The sequence below is a fragment of the Podarcis liolepis genome, assembly GCF_965112155.1.
Source record: "Podarcis liolepis genome assembly, chromosome: 3".
NCBI classification, from domain to species: domain Eukaryota; kingdom Metazoa; phylum Chordata; class Lepidosauria; order Squamata; family Lacertidae; genus Podarcis; species Podarcis liolepis.
The window spans coordinates 116893817-116920522 of NC_139557.1; the positions used below are offsets into that span (position 1 = coordinate 116893817).

General features: G+C 43.0%; 2 long non-coding RNA genes across 2 annotated transcripts in view; one reads left to right on the forward strand and one right to left on the reverse strand.

Moving 5' to 3' along the window:
- Nucleotides 1–26706, reverse strand: part of LOC310702856 — a 960387-nt gene that overhangs the window by 120314 nt on the left and 813367 nt on the right. The gene's annotated exons all lie outside the window — the stretch shown is intronic.
- Nucleotides 441–15024, forward strand: LOC310702862. The gene is made up of 5 exons (XR_014523716.1): nt 441–471; nt 1785–1874; nt 7159–7309; nt 12584–12694; nt 14864–15024. It is a non-coding gene; the product is annotated as an uncharacterized lncRNA (long non-coding RNA).

The following is a 26706-nucleotide window of genomic DNA, read 5'->3' on the forward strand; positions in this document are numbered from 1 at the left end:
GTCCAATGAAGTTGACGTTGAAGAATAATTGCTTCAACACTGGTGATCTTTGCTACTTCTAGTACCCTGGTATTAGTTCACCTGTCTTCCCAAGCGATGTGTAGAAATTTTTGGAGACACCGTTGATGGAATCTTTCGATGAGTCGGAGATGGCTTTTATAAGTGGTCCATGTTTCACATGCATACCGTAAGGTTAGTAGTACGATAGCTCTGTAAACAAGCATTTTGGTTTCCCTGCGAATATTGACCCATTGATCCCAGCCTTTCATAGGATAAATCAATCATTAATTTACAGAGCTATATTAAGGCTCTCCAGAAGTCAGAGGCAGAACCAAGTGTTCCAGGAAATATTGCAAATTGGTACAATCATATCTGTGTTCAAAGGAGCATAACCAAATGAATAATAAAAAAGCCAACATAAGAAGTTACTCCGGATTTGAAGGTGAGCTTTCACTGCTTCTTTGTAAGGAGGTAAGTTAAATCAAGTCTCTTCAGGCTTTGTCAGCAGCTTGGACTTTTGATGGTATATTCGGAACTTGTATTGTAAAGAATTACAGATCAGAATACAAATGATCTGTATGAGGACCTGTACGTAAATGCATTGTAACAGGCACAGTTGTGTGGGTGGTATTCAATGCTAGTCCTACTCAGGAGTAGACCCATTGTAGTCAATGGGCATGACTAACTTAGGTTTGTTAACATAAACGAGTCTACTTTGAGTAGGATTTAGCTGAATACAACCCTCAATATTTTATGACAAAAATATGTGTAGATTTATCTCAATGCACACATTTCTAAACAGATGTTATCATAAAATATGCATTTTGCTTCATTTATTGAGCAAAATACAAATCATGTATGTATGTATGTATGTATGTATGTAACCAACATAGTTTGTACATCACTTAATCATAAAACCCCCTCTAAGTAGTTAAAATTATTGAAACTAGAGTTAAAACAAGCTAAGCTTTCTCTCTATGTAAAATAAGCAGTTAAATAAATGTACATATTGAAATAAATGTCAATGTGATACATATTAGGCTGGAGTATATTAATTTGCACAGTTCATTTAAAAATATGGATCAAAACAAATTAATGTCCCTTTCCAAGAAACAATGAGTAACTGCTATTGCTGTTTTTCCTTTTGTTCCCCCTGTGAACAATACCATGGCCTTTGGCTAGTGCAATAAAGTTTATGAATGAATGAACAAAAATATATATAATAGAGTTTAGAAAATTGTATGAGATTGCAATCCTCTTCTGATTTATTTGGGTGTAAGGCTCACTGCACACATTGGAAATTTTATCCAGTGTAGATAATGAGAGAATTGCTCTAAGTCAACACTGGTCTGCTTACATTGGCAAACTTCTAAAAAGAAATTTCCATTGTTTTGATGGAAAGGTTGTGCCTCTTCAGATCTAACTTTAATATACTAAACACACACACACCCAAACATCATATGCATGCATACAAACATGCAATTTCCATGGAGTTCAACGGAACTTGCTCTCAAGTGTTTGGCATGACAGGTGTGAATTGTTTGGATCTGTACTAGTTTGTGATTTACATGTCTTGGAGCCATATTCAATTAACTCAACACGCTAGCAGAAGCCAAATTCCTGCTAGAGCTATGGGTCTTCCCCACCACTCCTCACCCCTTCTTGGGAGGGTTGGGAGAACCTCCAGAACAGCACATGGAGCTAGGAGAAGGGAGATTATTCAGTTGGGGAAGCAGGAAAACTATGTGTTGAATACAACTCTTGGTACCCTTTCTCTCTTTCAGTGACTTCGAGATATCGGGAAACTTTTGCCATGGAAAAAACTCATGGCTTTCTTTTTGTTCTTCTCTGCTTGGGAACCCTGCGAGAGTCAAGTAAGATCTGTTTAAAGATGACGGCAGAATGATGTGGGAGAAAGCTCCCTTGGGAAGTTTAGTATGGAGGCTCAAACAAATTCCCAGTTAGTCAGACTGCTAATTCAGTCATGCATTCAAAGACAGATTCCAAGAGAGTCTATGAGATGAGAGGATATCCATTATGACACACACAATTGGGGGGGGGGGATGTCATCTGGACCATTTCATCATATAGCCAAGCATTTCTGCTACTTTCTGTCACCCTAGCCGCTCACTGTCTCTTCCTCCAAGCAAAGACCTTAGAAACAGTTATTCAACACATGCTTTCTTTTGCTGTGCGCAGAGGCCTCCTTGCATCTTATATGGAGCTATTCTTCTTTCCAGCACACAGTGTTGGGCTCCTCCTAAAACTTGTTCTTACTAGTTTTGTTGTCTTGTGGTGGCCTTAGGATTTTGAGACTATCTACCTGCGCCTTAGCTGTTTGTTTTTCCTTCATGCTCCACCTGTTGCCTTAATAAGACAGTGGTACCTCGGGTTACAGACGCTTCAGGTTACAGATGCTTCAGGCTACAGACTCTGCTAATGCATAAATACGACCTCGAGTTAAGAACTTTACTTCAGGATGAGAACAGAAATCGTGTGCTGGTGGTGCGGTGGCAGCAGGACACCCCATTAGCTAAAGTGGTACCTCAGGTTAAGAACAGCTTCAGGTTAAGAACGGACCTCCGGAATGAATTAAATTCATAACCAGAGGTACCACTGTAATAATAATAATTTTTTATTTGTATTCCACCCTCCCCGGTCGAGTGGCTAACATCATAAAAACAACACAATATACATAAAAACAGACACCAATTAATTAAAATACATCTTAAAATTAATTCAGACAAGTTAAAATCTGAGCAGGTGGCAATTATCCGGTTGGAAATGAGAGTGGTTAATACTTGCCGGGAGCAATTGTTTCCACTGATCATACAAGGACCTGTGAGTGGGTTGGGGGTCTCCTTCGGGCTTGTTTTATACAATGGAAAGTAAGTCAAAATGCATCCTGCCCAAAGGCCTGGGGGAACAGCTCCAACTTGCAGGCCCTGCAGAAAGATGTCATATCCCACAGGGTCCTGGTCTCTTGTGGGAGAGTGTTCCACCAGGCTGGGGCCACGGCCCAAAAGGCCCTGGCTCTAGTCGAGGCCAGTCTAATTTCCCTGGGGCCCTGGATCTTCAAGGTGTTGTTGTTAGCAGAACATAAGGTCCTCCGTGGGGCTTACCAGAAGAGGCGGTCCCACAGGTACGAGGGTCCTAGGCCATATAGGGCTTTAAAGGTTAAAACCAGCACCTTAAACCTGATTCTGTACTCCACCAGGAGCCAGTGCAACTGGTATAGCACTGGGTGAATGTGGTCCTGTGGTGGGGATCCCGTAAGGAGTCTCGCTGCAGAATTATGCAGCTGCTGGAGTTTCTGGGTCAGTTTCAAGGGCAGCCCCACGTAGAGTGAGCCTTGCAACAATCAACCATCTGCCACTGCTGAAAACAGAATGCTGAACCAGACTTCGTCTGATCCATGCTCTTATGAACTACCATTCACATATTTAAAGAGCTTGCCACATGACACCTGCCTCCCTTGAAAAAAAAAGCATGCAAGTTAGGTCTCATTCACAACATATATTGAAAGAAACATGATACTGCTTTAAAATCATGACTTCCCCCAAAGAATTCTGGGAGCTGCTTTACGTCAAATGAGTGGAGAGTTGCTAGGAGATCCGCTATTCCCCTCACAGAGCTACCATTGCAGTACAGCCTTAGCGAAGCCCCAAGAAACCGTAACTGATGAAAAAGTTTATTTTTATTCAAATATGACAACACAGAGGATTTGCAAACAACCAATATTGACATAATTAGCGAAATCAAAATATAGCTTATGCAGAGAAGTTCTTTAAGGTGAGATTGGGTCCCTCCCTACTTCTTTGCACTTGTGGTCCTGCAAGAAAAGATCCAAAACAAGTTCTTCCTCATTGGTATGGGAACTTTGAGTATGTGAAACTGATCAGCACACTGTGGCCACACTAGGTTGGCATTCACCCCAGTGTGCTTGCCAAGTCTATAGGAGTACATAGGAGTACAAAAAAGAAAAAGAAAAGGAAAAAGAAATTGATTTCAGGATTCTTTTTTCTTGGGAGGTGTCATCTTCTGTACATCATGCTGGATACCCCTTCACCTTGAAAGGGTCCCACAAAATCCACTTAGGACCTAAAACCCAGTATTGGATGACAAAGAGTGCCCTAAATCCAGTAATGCCACAGGTATATATACTAGAAGGGACGTGGGTGGCGCTGTGGGTTAAACCACAGAGCCTAGGACTTGCCAATCAGAAGGTCAGCGGTTCGAATCCCTGTGACGGGGTGAGCTCCCATTGCTCAGTCCCTGCTCCTGTCCATCTAGCAGTTCGAAAGCACGTCAAAGTGCAAGTAAATAGGTACTGCTCTGGCGGGAAGGTAAATGGCGTTTCTGTGCTCTGCTCTGGTTTCACCAGATGCGGCTTAGTCATGCTGACCACATGACCTGGAAAAACTGTCAGCGGACAAACGTCGGCTCCCTCAGCCAGTAATGTGAGATGAGCGTGCAACCCCAGAGTCGTCTGCGACTGGACCTAACGGCGAGGGGTACCTTTACCTTTATATATACTCGAGCGGTTCATAAAAAACTTTTTTTGGGAAAATGCCTTCTCCAAAGGTCTTATCTTACCACACTAGGGATTATATAGCTATATCTGAAATTTCATGCATATCAGTTAATATCTTGACCCTCCTCCATGAAAATAGCTGTTTATTTGGCCGTTTTCCTATGTCGTGAAGGCTGAAATTTCAATTCAGTGGAGCAGGGTAGAGATATTAACTGATATGCATGAAATTTCAGATACAGCTATATAATCCCTAGTTTAGTAAGATAAGACCTTTGGAGCAGGCATTTTCAAAATGTTTTTTATGAACTGCCCTAATATACACCCCACTTGACTTTCCTGCCAATACTGAAAGCCAAACAAACAAATTAAAAACACCACTTCAAAAATTGGACTCCCAGCAGTAGGGAGTAGGGGAAAAAGAGGTGGGGCTTCCTAGGGCTCCCCCCCCAAAAAAATCCTACTCATCCCCCAAACATGAAAGTAGCAAAGTACATGCCACAAAGGGAGGGAAGGAATCACAAAGAGAAGAGTAAAGTGTTTGGGGCGGAGCCATCTTATAAAGCCTGGCTTCTTCCCCATCCTGATTGGCCTGTCATCTCACCTGACCCTTCCCCAACTCCTCTGCAGGGCTAAACCATTTTGAGTCTTCTTCCCAGGGGAGTTGAGATGTGGCAAATCCACTTGCGCTCAAGGGTGGGAGTGGCACTCCCAGAACGGCTTAACAGTCAGTTCCTCTTTCCAAGAAACTCTGGTAATGGTAGCTTGGGGGGGTAGGTGTGTAGGTGGCCCACAATTGAAATCCCCCCCCAATTAATTTTTATTGATTCTCAAAAAAATAAATAAATAAATAAATAAATGCCCAGTTAATTCGAATTTAACATAAAATCCTGTTGCTGTTTAGTTGTTTAGTCGTGCCCGACTCTTCATGACCCCATGGACCAGAGCACGCCAGGCACTCCTGTCTTCCACTGCCTCCCACAGTTTGGGCAAACTCATGCTGGTAGCTTCGAGAACACTGTCCCACCATCTCGTCATCTGCTGTCCCCTTCTCCTTGTGCCCTCCATCTTTCCCAACATCAGGGTCTTTTCCAGGGAGTTTTCTTTTCTCATGAGGCGGCCAAAGTATTGGAGCCTCAGCTTCACGTTCTGTCCTTCCAGTGAGCACTCAAAGCTGATTTCCTTCAGAATGGAGAGGTTTGATCTTCTGGCAGTCCATGGGACTCTCAAGAGTCTCCTCCAGCACCATAATTCAAAACCATCAATTCTTCAGCGAACAGCCTTCTTTATGGTCCAGCTCTCACTTCCATAAATCACTACTGGGAAAACCATAGCTTTAACTGTACAGGCCTTTGTTGGCAAGGTGATGTCTCTGTTTTTTAATATGCTGTCTAGGTTTGCCATTGCTTTTCTCCCAAGAAGCAGGAGTCTTTTAATTTTGTGACTGCTGTCACCATCTGCAGTGAATAAAATCCTATGCAGGTGTCTTCAACAGTAAGCCCCACCATGTTCTCTTATAAAGGGATGGGAATCTGACATTGCTCTAAACACTGGCAGAGGACTAGGGCTGCAGAGGGAGCGGACCACCCCCGGAACCACTATTCAGGTAGGGTGCCATCGCGGTGGCCCCACCGGACACGTGCCATGCACACGTACGCACACTGGGTGCCACACCCCCACAGGTGGCGTACCACACCCCCAGAACACACTCCATGCCCCCCCGGGGTGCATGCCATTCCCCCGCCTGCTCTCCGCCCCCGGTAGCGGAGCATGCAGCTTCGCCACTGGCTCTACAAAAGAAAAGAAGAAAGGTGCTCAGTTCCCTCCCCTCCCCTGCCCCTGGTAAGCAGGCAGAATTTTAATAGGCAACTTTCAATCCGCCCTAAATAAAAACAAGGAATAGCTAAACTATAAGCCTTATGTTTATATTTAATGCAGACCTCCAGTTCAGAAACAAGTCTTAGAAAATTCACTAGCTTTTTTGAGGTATTATTTGCTCCTCTCAGATTTCCTCAAACGTCCAACCTGTTTGGGAAACTCTGTTCAGTTTCTGTTAATTGATTCTCATGGAAACTTACAGATTCTGGCTTCACACAATTAACTCAAGGCAGTGTCAATTTACTCTTGGCAGAAAGCCAAGGTCTGCTTGACCTAGAAACTACTTACTCTGATTGGTTAACGACCAGCACTCAACTCTGTTATCTAGGAATGCTAGCACAGTTTGGGGGTTAGGTGTGTTAGGAGTAGGAGTAGAAGTGCTGTGTATGGTTATGAGAGAGAGAGAGAGAAAGGAAGGATTTATTTTGCTTTGTTTTGTATGCAGAAACTCTGCTGGTTTTATTTTTCCTTTTAATAAATCCTGTAAATAGTTATTCTGAGTCTAGCTGACTAGTCATTACCACCTCAACTAGCTTCTTCGCTGTGCAGGAAAACTCTGCTATGTTTGGGCTAAAGCCATTAGAGCTATGCCTGACACTTCAAAGTTCCATGAAACTCAGCATTTGTTTGGAGGCTTTGCTTTAAAAAAGGAAAAAAAAAAAAAAAGGAGCCGTTATAGGAGATTCAAGAGGAATTGAATGAGAAAGTGTCCAGTTATTTGATTCTGGTATATTATGTTTCTTGAACAGGTTTCGTGTACAGTTTTGTAAAGCCTACACGCATCGATCACCAAGAATGTTTAAAAAAGGGTGGCCGATGCTTCGGAAGAACTAGCTGTGAAAAACAGTTTGTTTTCTATGGACACTGTCAGAATGGAAGCAGAGGCATATGCTGTAAAAGGTAAATCCATAATATTGCAGGTTACGTGCAAGAGTGGAGAGTATTATGGAGGTGAAATCAAAAATTTGTTGTTGTTTTGTCATTTAGTCATGTCTGACTCTTCATGACCCCATGGACCAGAGCACACCAGGCACTCCTGTCTTCCACTGCCTCCCGCAGTTTGGTCAAACTCATGCTGGTAGCTTCGAGAACACTGTCCCACCATCTCGTCCTCTGTCGTCCCCTTCTCCTTGTGCCCTCAATCTTTCCCAACATCAGGGTCTTTTCCAGGGAGTTTTCTCTTCTCATGAGGTGGCCAAAGTATTGGAGCCTCAGCTTCAGGATCTGTCCTTCCAATGAGCACTCAGGGCTGATTTCCTTCAGAATGGATAGGTTTGATCTTCTTGCAGTCCATGGGACTCTCAAGAGTCTTCTCCAGCACCATAATTCAAAAGCATCAATTCTTCAGTGATCAGCCTTCCATATGGTCCAGCTTCACTTCCATACATCACTACTGGGAAAACCATAGCTTTAACTATATGGGCCTTTGTCAGCCAGGTGATGTCTCTGCTTTTTAAGATGCTGTCTAGGTTTGTCATTGCTTTTTCACCAAGAAGCAGGCGTCTTTTAATTTCGTGACTGCTGTTACCATCTGCAGTGATCATGGAGCCCAAGAAAGTAAAATCTCTCCCTGCCTCCATTTCTTCCCTTCTATTTGCCAGGAGGTGATGGGTCCAGTGGCCATGATCTTCAGTATATCTATATCTATATCTATATCTATATCTATATCTATATCTATATCTATATCTATATCTATATCTATATCTATATCTATATCTATATCTATATCTATATCTATATCTATATTTATCTATATATATGTTGAGTTTCAGACCATATTTTGCGCTCTCCTCTTTCACCCTCATTAAAAGGTTCTTTAATTCCTCCTCACTTTCTGCCATCAAGGTTGTGTCATCTGCATATCTGAGGTTGTTGATATTTCTTCCGGCAATCTTAATTCCAGTTTGGGATTCATCCAGCCCAGCATTTTGCATGATGAATTCTGCATATAAGTTAAATAAGCAGGGAGACAATATACAGCCTTGTCGTACTCCTTTCCCAATTTTGAACCAATCAGTTGTTCCATATCCAGTTCTAACTGTAGCTTCTTGTCCCACATAGAGATTTCTCAGGAGACAGATGAGATGATCAGGCACTCCCATTTCTTTAAGAACTTGTCATAGTTTGCTGTGGTCGACACAGTCCAATTAAAATCAAACGTGTGTATTAACGTGTGCTGGCAGGATCGTAGGAGAAGACCTGTCAATGAAGGAAAGGATCGTGAATAATGTTTCCCTGCAGCATGGTGACATGCTTGGGCTGGCTTTCCTGAATTCAAAAATCACTTAAGAAACACGTGGATTTACAGAAGTTCAGGATATTACAAAGGTGCTGGTTCTGTGGTGATTTTAAAGGGAATGAAAAGGGAGTGGGGAGCTTTGATCAGGAAGATCCAAGTGTGTTGGGATGGAGAAATTTCTAAGACCTAGCAACTCAACAAATTCCTGAGCCCAGTGCTCCCCAGCACGATGCGTTTCAGATGCTTGGAACTACAAGTTCTATGAGCCCCAGACAGCATGGCCGATAGCCAGAGATGGTGGGAATTGTAGTTCAAAACATCTGGAGCAAACTGGGTTGGGAAAGACTGCTTTAAACTTTCAGAAGAGGGAACCCAATTACTCTAGCAAGATGGGCTCCTGCTATATCATTGTCATGCCTTGTGCTGAGGTGAGGCAAGGCAAGGCAAGGCAAGGTAGAAGCTAAGCTGGGTGCAGAGGGTGGTACCAGGCAGGTTGAGGGACTAAGCACATAAAGGTCGTCAAAGCAGGGGCACAGAGGTTTCTTCGGTAGGGAACATGTTGAGCCACAGTGCTATGCACAATAATGAGGCCCACTCAAAGTGAAAGGTCTTAACTTTGCATACAGCCTTCTCCATTAGTCTCTCACTGCAATGGAGAGGGGAGAATGTCTGGTTGGACTGATTCCCCCATGGAATGTCAGATCTTCTGACTGAAGGGCCAATCGTCCTTCAGGTTAATAGGGTGGCAATGTTTCTGAGATGTGCCCTTCCCTTTCTGTTTTTGTACTCCTTCATCCCCCTAGACCTGAGTTTTGCTATAAAGCGGATTCATAAGTAGTAGTGGTAGTAGTAGTAGTAGTAGTAGTAATAATAATAATAGTAATAATAATAATTTATTTATACCCCACCCACGGCTGGGCTTCCCCAGCCACTCTGGGTAACTCCCATCAGAATTAAAAGCACAATAGAGCATTAAACATTAAAAACATTCCCTAAACAGGGCTGCCTTCAGATGTCTTCTAAAAGTCAGATAGTTGTTTATTTCCTTGACATCTGATGGGAGGGTGTTCCACTACTGAGAAGGCCCTCTGCCTGGCTCCCTGTAATTTGGCTTCTCGCAGCGAGGGAGCCGCCAGAAGGCCCTCGGAGCTGGACCTCAGTGTCCGGGTTGAATGATGGGGGTGGAGTATACCTTCAGGTATACTGGGCCGAGGCCATTTAGGGATTTAAAGGTCAGCACCAGCACTTTGAATTGTGCTTGGAAAAGTACTGGGAGCCAATGTAGGTCTTTCAGGACTGGTGTTATATGGTCTCAGCAGCCACTCCCAGTCACCAGTCTAGCTGCCGCATTCTGCATTAGCTGTAGTTTCTGGGTCACCTTCAAAGGTAGCCCCATATGGAGCACATTGCAGTAGTCCAAGCAGGAGATAACTAGAGCATGCACCACTCTAGTGAGACAGTCTGCGGTCAGGTAGGGTCTCAGCCTGTGCACCAGATAGAGCTGATACACAGGTGCCCTGGAGACTGAATTGACCTGCATGGACAGCTGTGAGTCAGGGGTACAGTTGCCCCATTCAGGACCAGGGAGTCCTCTACACCTGCCCCCCCTGTCCCCCCCCAAACAATACTTCTGTCTTGCCAGGATTCAACCTTAATCTGTTAGCCGCCATCAATCCTCCAACTGCCTCCAGACACTCACACAGGACTTTCACCACCTTCACTGGTTCTTATTTAAAAGAGAGGTAGAGCTGGGTTTCCTCAGCATACTACCAGCCAACATACAACTAGCCAAAACCCCCTGATGATCTCTCCCAGCGGTTTCATATAGATGTTAAAAAGCATGGGGGAGAGGACGGAACCCTGAGGCACCCCACAGGGGTCTGAACACTTATCCTCCCCACACCACTTTCTGGACTCCTTCATACTATTGTATAACAGTGCTCCCAGCTCCTCTAAATGGTCCAGAAGGATGTCATGGTCGATGGTATCAAAGGCCGCTGAGAGATCCAGCCGAACTAGGAAATAGATTTCACCTTTGTCCCTATCCTGCTGGAGATCATTGACCAGGGTGACCAAGGCAGTTTCAGTTCCATGTTGAGGCCTGAATCTTAATTGGAAGGGATCCAAATGGTCCGCATCCTCCAGGCATGCCCGGAGTTGTTCAGCAGCCACCTGCTCAACCACGTGACCCAAGAATGGAAGATTTGAGACTGGGCGATAGTTGGCGAAATTGGCCGGGTCTAAAGATGGTTTTTTAAGAAGCGGTTTAATGACCACCTCTTTCAGCGGGTCTGGGAAGGCTCCCTCACAGAGGGAAGCATTCACCACCCTGAAGAGCCCATCGCCCAGCCCTTCTTGGTTCACTTTTATGAGCCAGGATGGGTAAGGATCAAGGAGACAGGTGGTCAGTTTCATTCATCCAAGCAGCCTGTCCATATCCTCGGAGGTTAACAGATTGGAATTGATTCCACGCACCTTGACTAGACAGGGCTCTTGCACTCTCCCGTCCTACTCCTGCTCCCATGGTGGAGCCTACCTCTTTCTGAATCTGAGTGACTTTATCTGCAAAAAAGACTTTGCAAAATCGTTGCAAGAGATCCTGGGGCCCTTACCAGGCCCCGATAGCATTGGTGGTTCTGTTAAATTCTGAACCACCTGAAAGAGTCTCCTGCTGCTGTTTTCTGCAGATGGAATAGAGGCGGTGAAGAAGGTCCTCTTCGCTATTGCTACCACCACTTGGTAGGCTCGACATTGAGCATTAACTCATGTCCAGTCAGATTCAGAATGAGTTTTTCACCACTGGCACTCTAGCCATCTCAGTGTTTGTTTCATTGCCCTCAGCTCCGGGGGAAACCACAGTGCTATCTGGGCTCCAAGGAATCAAAGAGCCAGGTGGTCAATAGCCCTGGTTAACTCTGGAGTCTGGAGACCAAAGCTTATTGAGAGAGTTCAGTATGTTTAGGCTGGAGAAGAGGAGAATGAGAGTAGATAGCCATCTTCAAATATCTTTTACATGGAAGATGGAGCAAGCTTGCTTTTTCCTGCTCCAGAGGGTAGGACCTGATCCAATGGATTAAACTTACAAGAAAGGAGATTCCAACTCAACATCTGGAAGAACCTTATGATGATAAGAGCTGTTCAACAGTGGAATGGACTCCCTCATAAGGTGGTGGACTCTCCTTCACTGGAGGTCTTTTGAAGCAGAGGTTGGATGCCCATCTCCCTTCATTGCTGGGGGTTGGACTAGATGACCTTTGAAGTACCTTCTAACTCAACAATTCTATGATTCTGTGACTAGCTGTGAGATCATATACAGTGGATGCTCGGGTTGTGAATGTGATCAGTGCGGGATGCATGTTCTCAAGCCGCAGCGTTCGCAACCCGTGTCTGCACACGCATGGCTTGCAATTTGACGCACATGCACAAAGCGTGATTTAGCGCTTCTGCGCATGGGCGACTGCTGAAACCCGGAAATAACCCGTTCCGGTACTTTCAGGTTTCGGCGGTCCGCAACCCGAAAAAACACAACCTGAAGCAGCTGTAACCCGAGGTATGACTGTATATCTGGCCTGTACCTGTATATTGGGATGTACCTGGTCGATCCTGGTTGATTGCGGCATCCTCCCCCCCAAAAAAACTCAACAACTTTGATGAAGCTTTCCCCCAAAAAAGCACAGCAACTCTGGTCAATCCAATGGGTAGATCACGGCCAGTTTTTTTTTAATAATGGGAGTAGATTGCAGTCTCTTGGAAGTTGGTCGTACCTGATATATATGTTTTAAATAGGTTTTGGATATATTCAATCATTTTTCTTGTGTTGTGTCTGTAGCCCTGGGTTCCTCTGAGCGGAAGAACTATCAATAATTTACCAAATAAATAAATAAATAAATAAATACTACCACCTTTTCACTTAATGTTTTTTTCTTTCTCTGCAGAGACCCAAAAGAGTACTGCAAATGGCGGGGAGGTGAATGCACTAAAAATAAATGTCCTCCAGATAGTTCTTCCCTTCACCAGTGCTCTAAAAGGGTTTTCTGCTGCAGAAAGTGAGTTGCAAAGCTTGACAGATAAAATGCAAAAAGGAAAGAAGAAAAAAATCGTCCAGATGACTGCATATCTTTAGTGGGGTATCTTTAGCAAAGGGTAAATTGCATAGAAGGAGGGGGTTATAGGAGATACACTGTAAATGGTTGGCTGAGGAAATAGGTTCAGCTGCAATCTCTTAAACCAATATCCTTGAAATGCTGTTGACCTGGTCTCAATGGTTGGGTTATCTCTTTATTTGCATGAGCAGCGAGTCATAAGAAGAACCTGCAGGATGAGGCCAATGGCTCTCCTGGCCCAGCATCCTGTTCCCACAGTGGCCAGGCAGATACCTATGGCGCAGAACATCAGCGCAACAGCACTCCGAACATTTGCTATTCCCAGCAGCTGGCATTCAGAGGCATACTGCCTATGAAGTGGAAGCAGAACATAACCATTGTGGCTAGTAGCCTTTTATCGCTTTATCCTCCATTCATTTTCTAAGCCTCATTTAAAGCTATTCAAGCTGGTGGTCGTCACTGCCTCTTGTGTAAATCAGACCGTTGCTGGGATTGAATGCCACAGAGCACCATCAGAGTTCAAGTGCCAGACCAGTGAGATTCAGCTAAAAGATGGGAGCAGATGTATGGAGACCACCAAGCCCTTTATCAAGGGCTATATTAAATCCAGGGGGTGCTTTCCCCCCAGCTGTGTGTGAGGCCAGAGGTAAAATTTCGCAGGGGAATGGATGCAATTTTTACTTAATCACAGTGTTACATTTCACATCCAATAAACACACAAGACCTAACCAGATGTACGTTTGAAAAAATAATGTATGCTATTCATTGGATTGGACGCGGGTGGAGCTGTGGGTTAAACCACAGAGCCTAGGACTTGCTGATCAGAAGGTCGGTGGTTCGAATCCCCGCAATGGGGTGAGCTCCCATTGTTCGGTCCCAGCTCCTGCCAACCTAGCAGTTCGAAAGCACATCAAAGTGCAAGTTGATAAATAGGTACTGCTCCGGCGGGAAGGTAAACGGCGTTTGCGTGCACTGCTCTGGTTCACCAGAAGCAGCTTAGTCATGCTGGCCACATGACCCGGGGAAGCTGTACGCCGGCTCCCTTGGCCAATAAAGCAAGATGAGCGCCGCAACCCCAGAGTCGGCCACTAATGGTCAGGGGTCCCTTTACCTTTACCTTTTATTCATTGTATTGAATTGTAGATTTCAACAGCTCATAAAGTTCAATGAAAAAAGTAGAAGACCCGGTGGATCAGTTCATTCTCTAATCAGTTTATGCATAAGGTCCATATATGTGAAAGTGTCTATTCCAACTGTCTGTTCATAGAGTTCAGCAATCCACACGAAAGGTTGTTGCAGTTCCACAGAATCCTTTCACAGAGTCTAAGACAAGGATTTCTGGAATATTAGCCTTGTTTTGCCATCCTGGGCTTCATCAGTAGTACAAACATATATGATATCACAGGACAGTGGATCTTATAGCATAGTAGTTGAACGTTATGAGCTACTTCTGTTGAAATCTACAGTTCAATACAATGAATAGCATATATTATTTTTCAAAAGTACAGCCAGTTACCTCTTGTGTGTTTATTGAATGTTTCACGTAACCATAGGTTTGTTGTTGTTTTGCACATTTCACATCCATGCAAAGGCTTGAGGTTGCCGCAAATCTCCTTTCCCACCCATTTGTCTGAAATTTGGTGGACTAGCCCCTCGCAAAAAGGGGCTACTGCATTTGGGCACATTTCATCAAATTCATCCAAACAACTTTTAAAAACAACAACCGCAAACCCACCAATGAGTATTTATTAATTATTCCATTATGGTCAATAGGAGAGACATCTGAGGCTTCAGAAGTTTAGGCAAGACAAGCTCTACTTCATATTTAAGGTGTGAAGCCTGATGTTAGCCCAGGTAACTGAATCAAGGATATCTGCTGTCTGAATGAAGGGACCCCTCCCCCCCACCATGTGCTTAGTTTTTCTATGTATAATCGTGACAATATACAGTAAATTGGTATGGTCTGATGATACATGGCTAATGAGCCATGTTTGATTAGGTGGCAGCTTTTTCAGAGCCAGGTCAAAGTTACCAGTTATTTGAGAGCAGTAGGTTTATAAGGTTTTCCTCAGTGTTTTCTAGAGTCACAAATTTCCCTGTTTACTCTTTCAGGCGTCCGAATTAAAAACCGAAACATTACTAATAGTAACTCTGGCCGTGTTCCAGCAAACATCCTCGAGAGCTGCAGAAGCAAGGAAATCAACAACTGTGTCTTCAAAGGGTCCACAAAATCATCAAATATGTCGCTGTGGAATAAATACAAGAAACATTTAGCCATCTGTTTGCCTTATCTCTATCCTCACCTTTCTACACTGTTTGATATGAACGTTGATATGAACGTTTAGATGATTTCTCTTGGGTCTCCAAGCTGTCATCACGGCAGATGTCTTGTAATAATGATTGCAAGCATTTAGTACTTACTTCACAATCCATTGAAAACTATGTTTCTTATTGAATTTCTGCAATCTGCTTTGTAGGAGCCAATTTTTTTTATTATTACTATTATTATTATTATTATTATTATTATTATTATTATTATTATTACTAAGTCTTGCTGCACCATTCAGACATCAATTTCAGCCTTTGACAGTCTTGCCTTTCGACAGGAGTGGCCCTGCCATTTATTTATTTTTGGCCAATTATTTTTATTGATTTTCCTAATTATTACAAATCTTGCCAAATTAGATTAATTAATGCAATTTCCCCAAACCGGCTTTCCACTCTCCTTATAAGTTATGTCCGAGATGAACCCGTGTTTCTGCTCATATTCTCAATTAATCTCTAGATAACACCCCCCAATATTTACCAATATTATTATCCATCAGCTGCCACTCTACATCCCTGCGTACAGCAAAAAAATCAAGTAATCCCCCCTTCCTCTCTTTCTTTCTCTCTAATCAATAATAGCAAGTGTAGCTTGTTTTTCAAATTCAGATTTCCCCCCAATTTTAGCTGTAACTCTTGCTCACTCTGCCCAAGATCACATTGATGCTCAGCACTACCCTTTTGCATGAAGTTCCTTTTTTAAAAAAATAATATTTATTAAAAGTTTAAGAATTAAAGAAAAATGTAAAAAAGAAAAAGAAAAAATAAACAATTACAATACATATAAAAAAGCAAAAGACACAATACATCAAAACAAAAACAGTTAAAAACACGTCCAATATTTCCATATCTTTATGTTTTATTAACTTGTTTCATCGACCTCCTCACACACCCCTTTTTGTGTTCTAGTTATTAATTATTTCAGCAAATCCTTTCCATCTTTCACTGTTTTCTGTCATTTGATTTTCTTGATTTATTTTAACCTTATCTTACCATTAAAACCCTAAAACTTATTTATACTTAACTCCTTATAACATTTCTACTAAAGCCATGTAATTTCATTCCAACATTTTTCTAACACTCAATAATTTTGCAACATTTCTCTAAATAATTTTTTTAAAAAACTTTTTTTTTCCAATTTTCTTCCACCGTCTCTTCTCCCTGGTCTCGGATTCTGTCAGTCCTTTCTATCAATACCATATGGTCCATCAACCTGGTGACCTTCTGTCCGAGGCTCTTAACTCTCTTCCATGTCCCTTCTGCAGATCTTCTTCATATTTATACATGCACTTTAGTTTATCTTCTGCTGATCTTGTTCTTAATTTCCTTCCTTTTGCATGAAGTTCCTACCAGGAATTTTCAGAGTTGTCAGATGATAATCCATGGGACAATGCACTGTATTTATAGAAGAAACCTACTAACTGTCAGCTTGTAAGGCCCTGAATAGCTCAGGAGCAGACTACCAGCTCATTCATGGACACCATCAGAGGAGGACCTCCGGTTGCATGCCTCCCCCCCCCTTCACCATCCTCTGTCATCCTGTGTCTATTCTCCGCAATGCCAACCTCTCCTTTCCCATCCCCGGTTTGCCCCAGTGGGTCCCAGTCCCAGCTGCACTCCTTGCTGGGATCCTCTTCCCCGTTGTCCTGCCATGATGTCCTTCCAGTCAGGCTTCAGGCCTTGTCATGGCACTGAAACTGCCTTGGCCCCCTTAGTAAATGACCTTTATCCTGGGAGAGACAAAGATGGGCATAGTGACCTTGCTCTTCCTCCTTGTTCTCTCAGTGGCTTTCCATACTGTTGGACACAGTATCCTTCTGGAGTGTCTCAGGAGGTGGCTTCTAATTTTAAGGCAGGGATTTGGTGACTTATTTCAGCTTATATATTCCCACCATCTGTATAAAGTGCTATGATACCACCTTTAATGGTCACTCATGGTTTCTCCCTTACAAATTATGGGAACTCTTAGTAAGTGACACAGGTTGAAATCAAAAGTGATACATATCCTGCCTCGTGAATCTCACAGCCATGTTTGAAAGTCTCTGAAATCACTGTTCACCTGAAAAGTGCCTCTGGGTACTCACCATTTGTGTCTGCCTAATGATAAAAAATACCGGGATGCAGGTGGTGCTGTGGTCTAAACCACTGAGCCTAGGGCTTGCCGATCGGAAGGTTGGTGGTTCGAATCCCCATGACGGGGTGAGCTCCCGTTGCTCGGTCCCAGCTCCTGCCAATCTAGCAGTACGAAAGCACATCAAAGTGCAAGTAGATAAATAGGTACTGCTCCGGTGGGAAGGCAGACTGTGTTTCCATGCACTGCTTTGATTTCGCCAGAAGCAGCTTAGTCATGCTGGCCACATGACCCGGAAAAACTGTCTGCTGACAAACGTTGGCTCCCTCGGCCAGTAAAGCGAGATGAGCGCTGCAACCCCAAAGTCGTCCGTGACTGGACTTAACTGTCAGGGGTCCTTTACCTTTAGCTTTAATGAAAAAAAAATGTGGGGAGGGGCACCTGGAAACAAAGCAATGATAATCACATTTATTCACAAAAAAAGACTACTTTGAATAGCCTATTTACATGATGTACTCTTGCTGATACAGGTTTCCAGGCCTTCCCAGTTTCCCTATTTTCCAGGGACATCTCTGGAAGCTTTAGAGAAGCTGTCCCGGTTTCTGATTTGATCCTGGAAATGTCCCATTTTTCATTTGGATGTCCCTATTTTCAATGGATAAATGCTGGAAGGTATATTAGGATGTCCCTATTCTTACTGGAGGGTATGGAGTTATTCGACCCCCGAGCCGCCTGAAGGCAATCCTGTATAGGGAAGGTTTTTTTAAAAAAAGTTTAATGTTTTTGTCAGGGAACTGACATCGGAGCCAGAGGCGGAGGGAAGGCTCTCAAGTGATGCTGGAGAGGGACCCAGCAGGGAGAGAGGTAGCTCAGCGGGGGAAGGAAATCAGCGCAACACCAGGGATAAAGGGGGGCAGGTGGGGGAATCGGCGAGAGGGCTCCAGGACTCTTCACCGCACACCAGCGGGGAGAGCACGGGTCCTCCGCTACCCATGCCCTTCCGCGCAGGGAGAGTAGGAGGAGACTTGGCGTCAAACAGCTTTTATGCTGGAAAAGGTTTAAGAAACACCCACTGACGGATTCTGCTAGCGACTGAGGCAGCCACGAAGTGAAGGGCTGTCCAGACAGAAAAGGTTTAACAAGGCAACATAGCCAGGAGTGGCAGCAACTTACGCACGAGCAACCCCTATATTCATTACAGTTTTATTATGTTTTTAGGCTTGCTGGAAGCTGCCCAGAGTGGCTGGGGCACCCAGTAAGATGTGTGGGGTAAAAATAGTAAAATTATGATTATGGAATTGGATGTTCCTATTTTCATCAGAGAAATATTGGAGGGTTTGGGTTCCAAAGAAGGTGACATGGGTGATAATGGCCATTACCATTTTAAAGAATTAGCAGGCATGTTTTGGAAGACCTTTCAAATGCCTTTTGGGCTTCTGACCTTTAACCTTGGAAGGACTGAGCGATGAAACTTATCTCTTTGGTGTCTGACACCCAAAGCACTTTTATTTTTTCATCTCTCCTTCCATAACTTAGATAGAATTGTGACCTTTGGGAAATGGGAACAAGTAGAACCATAGAAACTCAAATAACTAATGGCCCTTAACAGGCCGGGATATAAAATGAATACTTGGTAACTTCCTGCATAATTTTGCATTTCATATGCCAATGATCTGATTACAGGTGACTCATACAATAACCTATTTTGAACATGTAATATATCCTTTGGGGAAAGTGAAGTGTAGGTGGGTTCCCACAAGGCAAGATACAGTGATAACAACAAAAACTTTTATTGAACTAACAGAACTGGACAACAGGGACAAAGCAACTGCTTATATACATTTCTGAAGGCCTGGGCCAATCCCACTCCCAATGTGATTGGCTGTCTAAACTTCCAAGCTGCAAATCATGAGAGTTTAAGGGCCAATGGCAGAAGTCCAAATCCTGAAATGTTCTGTGATTGGATATATCTAATCAGAACACAGGAGCTCCGAATCCTTTGTCCAGACTCAAGCTCAGGCAAACACAGACCACTGAATACATAACAGAAAGGGCTTATCTTTCAGATCTATAACCCTTTCACCTCTGTCACACAGGTTCCAACTTCTATCTTTGTCCTAAACTGCACTGGGAAAAGGACCTAGGAAAACTTTTGAAGATATTGAATGGGATAAGAATTGGGTTAAGGTCTCTTTTAAATTTGCTTCAGTAGAGACCTGGGGCAGAGGCAGATTTAGGGCGGTGTGACCGGTCCTGCCACACTGGGTGCCAAACCTAGGGGGTGCCACAACTATGACCTAGTGAATTGAGCAGAATGGAAGGTGAGAGAATGGTGGTTGCCAAGCTTTGGCCTTGCACAGGCGCTATTGAAATTTGAAAGACCTAAAATCTGCCCCTGCTGGGAGAATGCTATGGAGACACTGCACACTGTTGGTGTATACACACCCACTTAAGCTAAATAACTTCAGCATTTTGCTGGAGGAATTGGAATAATCCCAGCTTTTTTTATTCATATGTGGTGGTTCTTTCCTTGGGTGCCTTCTTCTGGGGGAAAACAAAAAGCTGTTTCAGGAGGCTTGTTTTATTATGAAGCAAGATATTTCTCTGAACCCTAAATTTTCATGGTTGACATATTACAGAGAGGATGCCAATGGTATCTTGCGCAGAGACCTCACGGCACACTTAATGACAACAGCAAAGCTTGCCTTCACCAAATAAATATATAAATGTGCCACTATTTGAGATCTGGCTCCCACAACTTTCGGATATGACACTAACGGGCAAACAACCAGCATGTGTACATGAGAAAAGAACAGGCAAATAGCTCAGAACTTTTCACTTGACCTGGTACAACTTTTTTACTTATGCAATAGCCAATGAACAGCAGCATAGACCCTCAGCAACATATGGGGACCTATGGAATGACAGTTTTGTTTAACATGGAGAATAGCATTCTGTAATCAAAACCCCACTGTCTCCAGTCTCAGCGCTTTGCATGGGAAGTAGAGTGATATAAGGCTGGTTGGTTTCACATTGTATGTCTTCCTTTCCCCCCCTCCTGTATTACTATCAGAATTTTTTAAAAAATCTTTTAAAACATGGAAAATCTGCCTGCTTCTGCTCACTTCATTTTCCATCCCTTATTTACTCAAATTAAAGGAGCTTCCATAGTCAGAAATTCAGTCAGACTCCAACTTCCCAGTCCTTTACCGACAGGTCCTAAGCATTAAGGCAGTTTCATTATATACACAATGTACAGGCTTCCATTAGAGCCCTAGTAGAAAGTGCAGGTTTCAAATGCAAAGCAAGTACAACTCACAGCAGACATACAGCACAGAGTTCAGTATAAATCTGGCAGAGCTTGTTCAGAGCAAAGCTAGAAGGCAATGCACAGCCTTCTAATTAATATACCACACCCTTGGCTTGCTGCCAGATCACAGTGACCTTCAAACACTAATCATAAGACCTGCAGGTGCAAAGGAAGGGAAGCATGTGCAACAGATTTTCCTTAACAGCAGTGAAAGGCACCTCAACACTTTACACTCTCCCAGCCTTTGACATTGCATCACCCACAGTTACTTTGGCCTCACAGGAGAAGAGCCAACTACATCTTTATTTATTAAAAAGAGGGAGGAGAGGGTGGCGCTGTGGTCTAAACCACTGGGCCTCTCGGCAGCCAGTTGAACGCAAAACTATCTATCTATCTATCTATCATCTATCTATCTATCTATCTATCTATCTATCTATCATCTATCTATCTATCTATCTATCTATCTATCTATCTATCTATCTCTCTATCTATCATCTATCTATCATCTATCATCTATCATCATCATCATCATCTATCATCTACACCTATCACCTATCATTTTCTATTAAAAATACACAAAACAAGAAAAACATCATAGCCCCAGCTCTTTACTTAAAAACATTTCCTATAGGCCTTCTGGAATAAAAAGGTCCTTGCTTGTCAGGAGAAGGACAAAGAGAGAGCCAGTCTAACTTCTCAAGGAAGAAATGTCCCTGAATATTATTATTATTATTATTATTATTATTATTATTAATACCCCATCCATTTGGCTGGGTTTCCCCAGCCACTTTGGGTAGCTCCCAAAAGAATATTAAAAACATGATAAAATACCAAACATTAAAAACATCTCTAAACAGGGCTGCCTTCAGATGTTTTCTAAAAGTCAGATAGATTATTTTCTTGACATCTGATGGGAGGGCATTCTGCAGGGCGGGCACCACTACTGAGAAGGCCCTCTGCCTGGTTCCCTGTGACTTTGCTTCTTGTAGTGAGGGAACTGCTAGAAGGCCCTCGGCGCTGGACCTCAGTGTCTGGGCTGGACGATGGGGGTGGAGACACTCCTTCAGGTATACTGGGCTGAGGCCATTTAGGGATTTAATGGTCAGCACCAACACTTTGAATTGTGCTTGGAAACATCCTGGGAGCCAATGTAGGTCTTTCAGGACCAGTGTTATATGGTCCTGGCGGCCACTTCCAGTCACCTGTCTAGTTGCCACATTCTGGATTAGTTGTAGTTTCCAGGTCACCTTCAAAGGTAGCCCCAAGTAGAGCACATTGCAGTAGTCCAAGCGGGAGATACGGTAACTAGAGCATGCACCACTCTGGCGAGACAGTCCGCGGTCAGGTAGGGTCTCAGCCTATGTACCAGATGGAGCTGATAGACAGCTGCCCTTGACACAGAATTGACCTGCGCCTCCATGGACAGCTGTGAGTCCAGAATGACTCCCAGGCTGTGCACCTGGCCCTGAAGTAATTATAGCTGTGTCCAGTTAAAAGAAAATTGGTTGGGTGGGTGGTGGAACAGTACAATCAAATGAACAATGAGGTATATAAAAAGAAAACCTGAGCGGATGCAACAGAAGCTACGAGGTACCATTTTGGTAAACAGCTGCAGACACGTATCTTGACCATCTGAAGCATCCTTCTTTTTCATCTTGGGATTGTGAGTATGCTCTCTCAAGTTTCACCAGAGATAAAACAATTGTACTGGTATCCAGGTTCTTTCTGGGCTTACCACTGAAACCCTGCATGGCTTCATGCCTCATCTGAACAAGTAACTGCCCTGTCTGTAAGTCCTCTCTGCAGGCCACTCTTCAAGAGCCTCCACCATTTCAGGTGAGGTAGGTGCTAACAAGGGTGCAGAGCTTCTCTGAGCTTCCCCTCCCGGCATTTATGGAATGGGTTCCTTTGGACACTTGTCTGTCACTTCTTTGTGGAGCTAAGCAAATACCTTTTTTATTTTTCATAACTTCTAATTAAACTGTGACATTTATTCTGATGTTTAATTTGTTGCTATTGTTTAGTCGTGTCCGACTCTTCGTGACCCCATGGACCAGAGCATATCAGGCACTCCAGTCTTCCACTGTCTCCCGCAGTTTAGTCAAACTCATGCTGGTAGCTTCGAGAACACTGTCCAACCATCTCGTCCTCTGTCGTTCCCTTCTCCTTGTGCCCTCAATCTTTCCCAACATCAGGGTCTTTTCCAGGGAGTCTTCTCTTCTCATGAGGTGGTCAAAGTATTGGAATCTCAGCTTCAGGATCTGTCCTTCCAGTGAGCACTCAGGGCTGATTTCCTTCAGAATGGACATGTTTGATCTTCTTGCAGTCCATGGGGCTCTCAAGAGTCTCCTCCAGCACTTCAGTTACAGATAGGTAGCCGTGTTGGTCTGCCATAGTCAAAACAAAAAAATTCCTTCCAGTAGCACCTTAAAGACCAACTAAGTTAGTTCTTGGTATGAGCTTTCGTGTGCAAGCACACTTCTTCAGATACACTTCTTCAGATATACTTCAGTGTATCTGAAGAAGTGTGCTTGCACACGAAAGCTCATACCAAGAACTAACTTAGTTGGTCTTTAAGGTGCTACTGGAAGGAATTTTTTTGTTCCTCCAGCACTATAATTCAAAAGCATCAATTCTTCGGCATTCAGCCTTCTTTATGGTCCAGCTCTCACTTCCATACATCACTACTGGGAAAATCATAGCTTTAACTATACGGGCCTTTGTTGTCAAGGTGATGTCTCTGCTTTTTAAGATGCTGTCTAGGTTTGTTTAATTACAGTGGCTCTATTTCCTTCTGTGTAAGGTGTCCTTGAAGAGGAACAGCAGATTCTGAAAGACCATGTGTCTCCTACCTGGCTGCGGTCTCCACATCACCACTTTTGTGTTCCTCCTTGTAATGTTGTCTGTTGTTGATGCCACTGCAGAAACATCTACTGTCATAAACTTGGTTGCTTCCCTCAAACAAAAGGCTACAGAATGGGACCAAGAACTGTGTGCTCCGGAAGGTGCCTGTAAGCCTCGCACAGATTTTCAGCCTGAATTTAATATCCGCCTTCCAAAGATCGGTAAAGAAGACAAATGCTCTCCCAACGATGGATTTGAAAAGGAAACCTGCCTGAGAGGGCTTTCAAGTGGACTTTATCAATTTCGGGTGTTTTTGGAATATCTACAAGAATCACTAAGTATCAGTGAGACACAACCAGTTAAATATATTTGGCCAACAACAGAGAACCTGGCAAGTAGTTTGATGTCAATGATGCAGAATTCTAAGACTGTGACCCCTCTCGATCCAGATAACGCAGACTTTTACTCTAAAAAGCTAGCAAGCTATAGCAACTGGCAAAAAATACTTATTCAGCATGTCATACTTCAAAAATATATTTCATTTATGGAGAAAATTGAAGGTGTGTTTAGATACATGTAGTTCTCGTATCTACACAATGTAAATAAAGTTCACCATTTGCCACTTAAAATTAGGGCTGCAAACAAGGGGTTACAAGGGGTACAAACAAATCAGTCCCTAAGCTAGAAGGGGCACTTACCTATAAATTTATTTTAAAAGAAAGCCAATTAGTGAAAGAAGGTATGAACTGTTGTAAATGAATAAATACATAAAACAAATGCCTTAAAAGTGGGATCTCTTGCTTTTTATATGTCCTCTGATGTCTATACACATTCCCAAACCACAGAGTTGCCATATTTCAAAAAGTGAAAATCCATACACAAGTTGAGCTTTTTTTGTTTTTTTGGCAAATTTGTTTTTTTGTTTGTTTGTTTTGCAAAACCTCAAAACAACAAGAGGAGTTTCTGAAGAATTAGATTTAACTGTCGTCAGAGTCAGCGAGGACTTTTTTGAATTTAAAAATACTTGCTTTGTCATGGAGTGATGCCATAGAAGCAGATGGCGGACACAAAACAAAGATAACTATGCGTTTCATTTCACTGACATCATCAGGAGATTGTAGTGAAAAAAGGCGTGATATAACGACCACAGGGAAGCATATTTACAAGATCTCGGCTTTCGATCTATATTCAGAACAGAAATTCCTAGCCTCTCCTCCAAAAGTGAAGCTTTCAAAACTTTATGCCTGATTTAAACAGAGGACATGCCTGAAGGAAAGTGGGGAGCTTGCAATCAAATGTTGGTGTAGGCGAAAAGGTAATTAAGCGGGTTCTGAAAGCGCCTCCAAGGTGTAGGCTGTAAGGAATGTAAGAAGGAACATTGCTCCTGGTGTCCTTAACTTAGCTCTGCCAAAAACAGAAACAGTCACAAAATGGCCAGTGTAGGGACATGGCGATTTAGGGAATCATTGCTGTGGGAAGCATAGGCATTCACAAAATGGCTGCCCTTGGTGATGTGTTCAGTAACAAAAATTGCTGCTGCGACAAGGCACCCACTTCACTAAAGGCAAACTGAAGAGGCAGTGACCCCTTACCTATGTCTGGTGTTTCCTTAAAAGTTGCTCACAGAAGGGGATATTTAAAGAAACCGTTTTTAACCACTCCAAAAGTGAAGTCAGTCCTTGCAGAAATATGCGTCTGATGGTTGGCGGGATTCTTCTCTTCCAAAGAGGTTGTACAAAATTGGAAACTCTATACACCAAACTCACACCAATGACCAGGCTTCAAGAGCCTTACCCCTTTCACATTATTGTTGAACTCTGCCAAAAAGATGGAACAAGGTGTAGCGTCTGGACCAGCCTTTCTCAACCTTGGGACCCCTGATGTTGGCCATCATCCCTGGCTAGCAGGACCAGGGATGATGGGAGCTCTAGTCCAACAACATCTGTGGACTCAAGGAAGGTTGAGAAAGGTTGGTCTATATTAATAGATATGGGTAGAGCTGACAGTCTAAAGCAGATGTGAGAAGTCAATTGAGAGATTACTATCAATGAATCTCCTATTTACCCAACTGTTCTTGTCATTCATTTGTGGGGAAATGACTTTGTTCAGTGGACAAGACCAGATTTGTTCTCAGAGAGATCATCCCCATCATCAACATTTTTAATTTGTATACCGTCTTTCTATCTTACAATACTCAAGGTGGTTTACAAGCTGAAGAAACAAAAAATGTACACCTTATAACAATCTAATGCAATACAAAAATGTGATAATAAAACATAACTTTAAGACAAGCAACCTACATCAAAAAAGTAACATTCAACAATCATTAGAGTAGTATAAAATAATATCAGCATATAAAAGTTACAGAAATTCACCCTTAACAGTTATGATAAATAATTTCTAAACTATAATCAATAAAACGGCAAGCCACAGTACATGAAATAATACAATACAAATTGAGAAGCAGAGACTAGAGGGTGGAGCAAGGCAGGTGGAAGGATGGAGTCTCTCCCCTCACAGTTCTTCCTCCAGGCACAGCTACCTTCAAAGATGGGCTCCTAACTTGTTCCTTGGGTGAGTCCATAAAGGTGGAGAGGACAAGGTGTGGTGTGAACACAATGGATAACAAGGTCCTTCTAACAATGGGGTGGACTTACATACCCCATGGCAGGATCGGGGACATGACTCCCCCCCCCTTTTATTTAGGGCTGATAGATTTCATCATCCTGTTCAGGGATGTGAAATAAGTTTGGAACATCTGCAGAGAGCCCCAGGTTCCTTTTGGAGAGAAGGCAGGATATAAATTGAGCAAATGAATAAACAAAACATTGAGCAAAACAATGAATAAACAAAACAAAACATTCCCCGCCCCCCGTGGAATGAGGTGAACAAGCTGGAAGTTAGGAATATAAGCATTAGGAACATGAACTGTGGTTAAGGGCATAGTTTAGGAACTAACCATTGCCTTCTGCATGGTGGGTCCTAGAGAGGCGCTCCCTTTATTTTATTTTGAAATAATTTTTTATTTGATTTTCAAGAATAAAAACATACAAGAAAACCAATTCTGAATCCAAATAACAAGATTACTCTGAATCTCCAGACTTCCCCCATCCCTTCCATGGGTCCTATTGATCCTATTTCCCACTGCATATCAATAGTTCTCCAATTTTTTTCATCTTTCTAAATTATCCATACATTCTGTTACATTACAAGTGTGTTTAAAATCCTGCCAATGTTTTAACCTGCTTACAATAATATTGCATATAAATTACAAACTTAGGATCACTTAACAAGGGCTTAGAAATTTTCTCCAAATCCTTAGCTAGGGGGTCACAGACTGCAGTTGTTAACATGTCTAGAGGTACTGAGGGGAAGGCTTCCCTACCAGAGTTTGACAAAACAGTC